The sequence below is a fragment of the Gossypium hirsutum genome, chromosome D09, assembly GCF_007990345.1.
Source record: "Gossypium hirsutum isolate 1008001.06 chromosome D09, Gossypium_hirsutum_v2.1, whole genome shotgun sequence".
Lineage (NCBI taxonomy): Eukaryota > Viridiplantae > Streptophyta > Magnoliopsida > Malvales > Malvaceae > Gossypium > Gossypium hirsutum.
The window spans coordinates 18,593,206-18,602,421 of NC_053445.1; the positions used below are offsets into that span (position 1 = coordinate 18,593,206).

Here is a 9,216-nt window from a genome sequence, read left to right on the forward strand (position 1 = left end):
GAACATGATCTTTAGCGGCGCTTTACCAACAAATGCCGCTAAAGAACATGATCTTTAGCTGCGCTTTTATCACAAACGCCGCTAAAAGTACGATTCTTTAGCGGCGTTTATTGAAAAACGCCACTAATTTTGGCAAATTTGTAACATCCGATTTTCATCCATATACAATCCTTCTTGTAACATAAAATCCAACCAAAAACGGCAAATTTAAATGATACTTCAACTTCAACTTCAACTTCAATGAAATATATATATATGATATAAATTAATAACTGAATTATAATTCAAAATATTCTTACAATAATATTAAAATTAACAATGTTAAAAATATTCTTACAATAACTAAAGCACACTAAAATGTTTACACAATCACCTCCCAAAAACAGGTGTAGCAGTAACCAGAAGGGAAAAAAAATGGAAAATACACAAATCCAGAAACAACGGTTTTTGCCAATCACTTTTTTAGGAGTAATACCGAAAAAATAACCCACTGGTTTCAACAAAAATGACACATTACTTAGAAGTCTCATTGCTTTGTCTTCGGTTTCAAATCTTAACTGCAAATAGAAGAATAGAAATGCACTTCAGATTCATCATATTTGTTCACATGACAAATCATCATAAGAGAATTAAATATTTATATATATGCATAAAATAATAAATTTTGAGTGCAAGCAACTACATTATAATCATCATAAAATGAGTTACAAACATAAAGATTAAATTTGAAATCTAAATTAAGCTAATAAATTTAAATCCACACCAATGTTATTATCACTAAACTAGTGTGATGAGCCACATACCAATGTCGTGTGGTTGAATTGCTTATTGATAGTGTATAGAGTGCAATGATTTGCTTCAATTTAACATATCAATATTTTATATAAATATAATTAATTTAAACACACAAGATATATATATGAAATAAATACTCAAATCTACTCTCTCTTTTTGTGTGTTTTTGCTAAATTTAAAAAACATTAATTCACAGTACAACTTTTTTTTTAGGTACAATAGCACAGGATAACTTTGGATCATTCTTTAAAGCGCATACATTTATGGAATTAATCTACTCATTTATATATATATACATAAATTTCAAAATGAAAAGAAAAAAAATTGGATTTATAGAAAAGACCACAAATATATTAATCAAAAAGCTGTAGAACAACACATGAGCCAAAAACCGATAGCCAGGTTAGACAAACCCCTTAAGAAAAATAGCATTAAATCAAAGCAAAGCATACAGAGCCTAAGGAAAAAGATAAGATGAAACATTCACTACTTACTTCACCTCTGTTTACCAAAATTTTATTTTTATAAAAAGATAAAAATCATGGATTCATTCGGTTTAAAATATACATTCTATCATTAGTAAACATCAAATGAATCCCTTTTGAGCAATAAAATTTTTAAAAAGAATTAAATAAGATCAAATTAGAAAAAAAAAGTTAACATTTTCTATTTAAAATATAAAATGAAAATTATTTATCTTATTTACAGTTTAATTCCATATAAAATATGGATTTTCCCTGTTTTTATTTTTGCATGTTGCCATGCCTATTTCCAGTTTTCCTACACTTAAACACTTCAATTTACAACATTTGAACACTTCAATTTACAGATCCACCAACAATAAAGTAGCACCAGGATACAAATCCACCACATTTTAGCACCATTTCCAAAACTATCATAAATTTATATGCTCATAGCCGAAAACATATAATAGAACCTATAAAGCTAAAATATTAGAGACTGACCTTCTTTTCCTTTTCCAAAATTTCTCTTATAGGACAAGGTAGTGCTGCCTCTTTGCTTGTCGTTGAACAGTTTTACTAGCAGATTTCTACTCCATTTGTGGAAACTTAATTTTTTTCATAACATCAGTCTTCCCCTCAGAACTTGCTCAATAATTCAACAAAGACCTCGTTAAATTCACAGGATAGAAATTTTTAAAACACAAATTTGAAAAACAAATGCAAACAAAATGATGAGGGAAAAAATCAGTCAAAAATAGGATAAAAATAGGATAAAATTCCTTAAATGATGTGGATAGAAAGTGGTGAACATGATTGATTCAGGTCATCGCTTGATAAAATTCAAAAATTCAGTACTTACCATCTCTTGGCTGGGCACCTTTAAATTTTCTACTCTCTCTGCCAATAAATTTATGATTAAAGACATTATTTTGAGATTAATTAAGGGATTTTTATTAAACGAAACAGATGAACATGATTAAGCACATTGAATAGTAGAAAAATGCTAAAACTTTACAAGTTATAGTTAATTTTATCTTGATATAAATATTTCAATTCTTGAATTTCCTCAGTAATTGATTAATTTTGAAAAACACATTTCTTCGTATGAAATTATCTTTCAAGAAAACATTCTTTTATGGATTAAAAAAAAGCCTTTCGGTAAAACTATATTAATTTTCTCACTTTCAAAATTATTTAAAGCAACCAATCTCAAGATCATTCATTAAACAAATTTTTTTTTTTATTTTAGAAAGGTATAATTGGAGCAATGCAAATACAATATGCTTTTCCTTCCTACTACTTAACCAAACAAATGTTGTTAACTTTCCACTCTTTTCCTTCTCTTACTTAATTTAGTTATCTGACAAAAGGAATGAACTATCTTTTCCTGTCCTTTCCTTTCGTTTCCTTTAGAACCTCTATTTCTTTTTCTTTAGTAACTTCGTCCCAAACATAAGATTAGAAAAAGAAAGCAGGGCAAGTATTTTATACCTTCGCCCAGTATGAATTATCTTCAAGCCTGCTATCAACAAATTCTACCTCATCCATATTCACTCTTTGAAATGGTTTCTTTGGCTGCAATAACACAAGATTCAAAATTAAAATTCTTATGAATCAAAGATTAGTTGATATTTCAATTATTATCATTAGGGGTGAGCAAAACTCGATTCGACTCGAAAAAATCGAAAAAAAATTCGAATTTCGAGTTAAACGAATCGAGTTATTCGAGTTAATCGAGTTATTCGAATCAACTCGAATTTTTTTTTTCGAATTTCGAGTTCGAATCGAGTTGAGTTTTCGAATTCGAATAATTCGAATAATTCGAATATCAAACTATAATATTTTACATTTTTACCCCAAACTCTCAAACCTTTTTACTTTTCCTTCAAAACTTTTACTCCTTCCCACTTTCCCCCCAAAACTTTTACTATCTACCCAAAATCCATTTCCCACCAAAATTTTACTCTTCCATTTACTTTTTTCTCAAAATTTTACTCCCCAAAACCCTCAAAACATTTTATTTTCCCCCCAAATTTTTACTCCCTCTCACTTTTCCCCTAAAACTTTTATTCCCTTCCCATCCCACCTCTCATCTATCCCAAACTCTCCCCCTCCAATTTTTTTTTAATATTTTCCCTCCAAAATTTTACTCCCCCTATTTACTTTCCCTCAAACTTTTATTTCCCAAAACTTTTTATTTTTCCTCTAAACTTTTACTTCTCACCCTTTACTCTCAAATAAAAAATTAAAATTATCCCAAAAAAATCACTAAACATAAATAGTAATAATTTTATTTATATCTACTATTTATATTATTAAATTAAATTTCACATTTTATATTATTTATATTATTGAATTGTTTAGTCATATTGAATATTTATATTAAAATTGAATTATTAATTATGCCATAAAATATTCGTGTTAAAATTTTATATTGGTATCAATTTCATATTTTATTTTTAAAATAATTTTTATTAAAAAATTATATTTTTAAATTTAATATATTTTTTAATTCCAAAATACATAGTCACAATAATCTGAAGATAATTGAAACAACTAAGCAAGCAAAGAAGCTAACCAATATATACAAAATGAATAAATAAATTATGAGGTGATGAAAGTTAATAAAAAATTTGATTAAGGCGGACAAATTTTATTACGATGGGTGATAACGGTTGCAAGAACCCAAAATTATTTTTTAAAATTTAACTCGAACAAATATATTCGATTCGATTCGATTCGAATTCCATCTCACTCGACTCGATTCGAGAAAACTTCAAATAAAGTTAGGATGATAAAATGAGATTTAAAAACTCGATTAACTCGAAAATTTTTTATTCAATTCGATCGAATGCTCACCCCTAATTATCATCATTACTTGAGAACCTTGAAAAAAAAACTATTGCTGTAATAAGAACCATTCAAGAGAACCAAAAATTGATTCTCCCTCAATTCTAAACACCACTCTCCAAAGTGAGAAATAGAGCACAGGAAAGACATCAAATAAACATAAATTACCACAAAAAAGCCGAACACTAAAACTCACGCAGCATAGGAGAAAAAAAGAGGCTCACAACACTTTATTAAAGTTACATTGCTTCGATTCTTTATTTTCTTGAAGTACCCATATCCAACACCCATGTTCAACATATTTTAGAACATGAGTATTTAGTATAGACCTTCCAAATACATGGAAAAGCACATAAAAAAATTGAAAATACCATTGTCAAATGGATACATGTATCCTATGTTACTCAAACTTAGGTGTGAGTGTTCGGTACAGGTATGTATCCGACATGGGTATGGTTAATCTTTTTTAAGCTTTTCCACACATTTGGAGGATCTTTAGAGGTCATACCCCTATATTAGTGTATAGGACACAAGTACTTTAAGAAAAATGAAGAGTCCAAGCAACATAACCCGTATCTGACACTCACATCCGAGTCTAAGTCTTATAAGATCAGAGCATGCTGTTCCTTAAAATTGATTGAGGCTTCAGCTAGATGAATTAATATATTCAACATGTAAAAGACAATTTTATAATAGGCCATACTTACAATGTAGAAAATTCAAACATGAAGCAACAAGTCAGATCTAAATTACAAACATATGCCAGATTTTAAAAGTAAAATAGCTTTAGGGTTGTGGCACCCACCTTCATTTATGAACCTCAAAGTTTCACTACAGAATAAGTCAATAAGCCTATAAGACTTACTTAGTAACAAACACATGCAGATAACTATATGATTATATTTATGCATTCTCAATGTCATTACATGCATAAGTTTAATGTTAAGTCATAATTGTAATGAAATCAGTAAGTGTAAAGGCAAAGGTGATTAAACATGCAACAATCGCTGAGGCCTTATCCTTCACTTCGTGGAGAAAGAGATTATCCCGCTTAATAAATAAAAGTTTAATCAATAAAGAAAAAAAAATCTCATCCTACCTCTTCGCCAGATACTTGCAGCACATTTCTTCTAAATCTAGAGAAGAACCTGCCAAAACATCTTTCTACAAAAAAAAAAAAAAGGATAGGAAAATTACTATTGAGAGTCAAGCCAATTAACAGAAACTTTGCATGGAAGAATGAATAAAAACTCATAATGCAATTAAGTGACTGGCGCGCACACACACAAGCAGTAAGAAGGCAGACAAAGGAGGGAAAGTTACATTATTTCAGAAACAAGTTCTATTCAATGATTCTGCCGCTCAAAATTCTTACCTTGTTGGCTCTTAAACAGGGCCTTAGCTTTCTTTCAAGAGTACCTGGGTTCAAAAGTGTTGCGAAAATAATCATGCATTCTGTTATCTTTTTTAATTTTAAAAGTGGACCAGCCCTATTCTTCAATGATTGAACCGCTTGCTTCAGAAACTCCTAACGCTGGATTTGCACAATAGAAACTCAAACTAAAAAGAAAATACAGAGAGGGAATAGAAAGATAATTCGTATTTCCTGCTTAAGTTCTTCCTTCCTGGATTTGTAACTCTCCTCATACCTTCAGATTCTCACAAACTTTACACTAAAAAAATAATAATAATAAAGCGATTTTTTATTACAGAGATTGACAACTTTCCTTCCGACTTTGCCAATGCTAAACCCTAATTTGGAAACACCCGATACTTCAATGATTCTTTTACTCGTAAGCAGATTGGAGAGGGTGAGATCCGACGAGGTTGCTCTTAACGCCGTGGAGACCGAATCGCAGCGCGTCGTTCTAGACTCCTCCAATTTCATGTTGAATCGTCTTAGGTGCCTCCATTTTCCTCTTCTTTTTTTCTTTTTGAATATAATCTCTTCTTGTTAATTTTTTTTTGGGATTTTTGTTATAATGTCGCAGGGAGGGAGGGAGGGAGAGAAAGCGAGAAAGACGACCTGTTTGCATAGTTAGGGTTTCAGGGGGAACTTAGGGGTAAAATGGCGGGATATTTTTTAAAGTAAAATAATTTTTTGTGGCGTTGATTATAAAAACGTCATTATTGCTTACCTTTTGTGACGTTTTTATAAAAAACGCCACTAAAAAATAAAATTTCTGTAGTGAAACGGCATGTTTTGAAAAAATTCAATACATATTTGCGGCGTTTTTAGTCCAAACGCCGCTATTGCTTACCTTTTGCAGCGCTTTTATCATAAACGCCGCTAATGATTGACTTTTTTTATAATTTTAAATTTAATTATTATATAATTCATATCAATTTTAAATAAATAAATTTTGAAAATTTAAGTAATATTTAAAAGAATTAGATAAATTTTAAAATTTTTATATAATTTTTTATGTAAGAAAAAAAAGCAAAAAATTTTAAAATATGAAAAAAAACTTTAAAAAACTATATTAATGATAATTTTAATAAATTAAAATTCATATTATCTCTTTTACAATTATATAATAAATTATTTAATATATAAATTAAAAAACCTAATCAGTCATATACCTAAAACACTTTAAAATTATTTTAAATAATAGTATTTTAATTTTTTTTCCATTTTTAACATATATTTTTCTATGTTTTTACTTTCAAATATTTTCTACGTGTCATTTAACAAATCTCAAGTAAGCCTTAAATCCTAAACCATTTAATATATATAAAGTTTATCTATTATCTCTTAAATAATTTAAACTACAATCATAATTTTAATATATTAAAATTAATATTATCTCTTTTACAATTATATAAGAAATTATTTAATATATAAATTAAAAATACTAATTAATATAAACCCTAAACCTCTAACCTCTATCCCTTAAACCCTAAATTAAAAAAGCTAACTAATCTAAACCTTAAACCCTAACCCGATCCCTGAACCCCTAAACCTTAAACCCTAAACCCTTAACCTCTAACCCCTAACCCTTAAACCTTAAATCCCAACTCTAACCCCTAACCCCTAAACCTTAAATCCCAACCCTTAAACCATAATCCTTAAATCCATACTCCCTAAACCTTACACTATTAACTCCTAAATCGGCCTTAAATCTTAAATTAATCGTATACCCTAAACCAAAAACCCTAAACTATAATTATAATTAATTCAATATTTTAAAATTACTATTATCTCTTTTACGATTATATAAAAAATTATTTAATATATAAATTAAAAAACAATCAGTAATGTACCAAAAAATTTTTAAAATTATTTTAAATAATAGTCTTTTAATTTTTCCATTTTTAACAAATATTTTTCTATGTTTTTTATTTCAAATTATTTCTACGTGTCATTATTTCAAATTTATTCATTTTTAACAAATATTCAATTAAAAATAAATTTAATTTTAATTAATATAAATAAACCAATTAACTAGTAAATAGACAGATAAAATGTTTTTGCGGCGCTTTTTCAAAAACGCCGCTAAAGCCCCAAGCATTAGCGACGCTCCCTAGAAAATGCCGCTAAAACACCGAGCATTAGTAGCGCTTTCTCAAAAACGCCGCTAAAACCCCAAGCATTAGCGGTGCTTTTTCAAAAACGCCGCTAAAACCTCGAGTATTAGCGGCGCTTTTTTAAAAACGCTGCTAAAACCCTGAGCATTAGCGGCACTTCTTCAAAAACGCCGCTAAAACCCCGAACATTAGCGGTGCTTTTACAAAAACGCCGCTAAAACCATAAAAGGTCAAAAAACGATGCCGTTGGGCTTAGGTTTTTGTGGCGTTTTTAAAAAAACGCCTTTAATGCTTATTTTTAGCGGCGCTTTCCTTAAAACGCCGCTAATGCTCGATTTTTAGCGGCTTTTTTTGTCCAAACGCCGCTAAAAATGCTGCTAAAGGCTTGTTTTGCTGTAGTGATATGATTTTCGAGCTATTTTTATTAGATTTTAATTGATTTTTAAAAAATATATATTTTTAAAGATTTCTTGTGTGATCATGGTTTTAATAATATAATTTATAGAAAATTTCTTTCCATGTTTCATTATTTTATAATTTTCATTTATGGAGACAAATCATGAAGAAAGAGTTCATCTTGTCGAGAACAAAGATAATTTCGTTTAAGAAATAAAAGTGGAAGTAAGAGTGCATACTGAAGAAGATGCATATAATCTTTACAATCAGTTTGCTTTGAGTAAGGGGTTCAGTGTTTAAAAAGGAAATAAGAGATGAATTATGATTGAACCTATAAGGCAACCAGAACTTTTATGCTTGGAATCTAACTATCATGAATAAGATGTTGGCAAAGTGAAAAAAATTAATCGTCTAGAGACAAGGACATGTTGTCAAGCTAAAATTTGATTTATGATAGAAAAATTTGTTTGGGTTGTTTCTTACTTCAATGATGATCATAATCATGAGTTAACAACTTCAGAAGAAAGAATTAATTTAAAATCAAGAAGAACATTTTTGAAAGGACATGCAGATGTTATTCGTTTAATGGTTGCTGTAGGCCAAACAAATAAGTTCATATTTGTTTCTCAGGAAGGAGATTGGGTTTGAAGATATTACCTTTACTAAATGAGATTGTCATAATTTCTTGTGAATTGAAAGAGAGAAAATGATTGAAGCAGGGATGCACAGAGCATTATCAATTTTTTCAAACATAAGCAAGCTAAAGACCTTATGTTTTTCTATTCAATGCAAGTGGACCAAAATAATTGACTAGCTAATTTTTTGGAGAGATAGAAGATCGAAATTGGATTACGATTGTTTTGGAGATGTTCTTGTGTTTGATACCACATATAGAACCAATAAGTATAATTTGGTTTGTGCTCCATTTTTCAAAATCAATAATCACTAGAATATTATTTTGTTCGATTGTGCTTTTTTATCACATGAAACCACTGAGTCATTTGCCTAGCTATTTGAAACATTTTTAGAAGTCATTGGGCACCAAAAATTGAAGAGTATTTTTACTAATGAAAATAAAAAAAATGATGAAAGTAATAGAGATTGAGTTACCAAAATCTTCTCATAGATTATGCATGTGGCACATTTTAAATAACGTTAAACAACATCTTGCTAGTCGTTTTGC

At 29.1% G+C, this 9,216-nt stretch overlaps 1 long non-coding RNA gene across 1 annotated transcript; it reads right to left on the reverse strand.

The window, feature by feature from the left end:
- Positions 1–280: 280 nt before the first annotated feature.
- LOC107951274 (uncharacterized) lies at positions 281–6,188 on the reverse strand. Its single transcript, XR_001698372.2, has 5 exons — positions 5,485–6,188; positions 5,209–5,273; positions 2,751–2,834; positions 1,761–2,156; positions 281–557 (listed from the first exon to the last, which is right to left on the reverse strand). It is a non-coding gene; the product is annotated as an uncharacterized lncRNA (long non-coding RNA).
- Between the last annotated feature and the right edge of the window lie 3,028 nt (positions 6,189–9,216).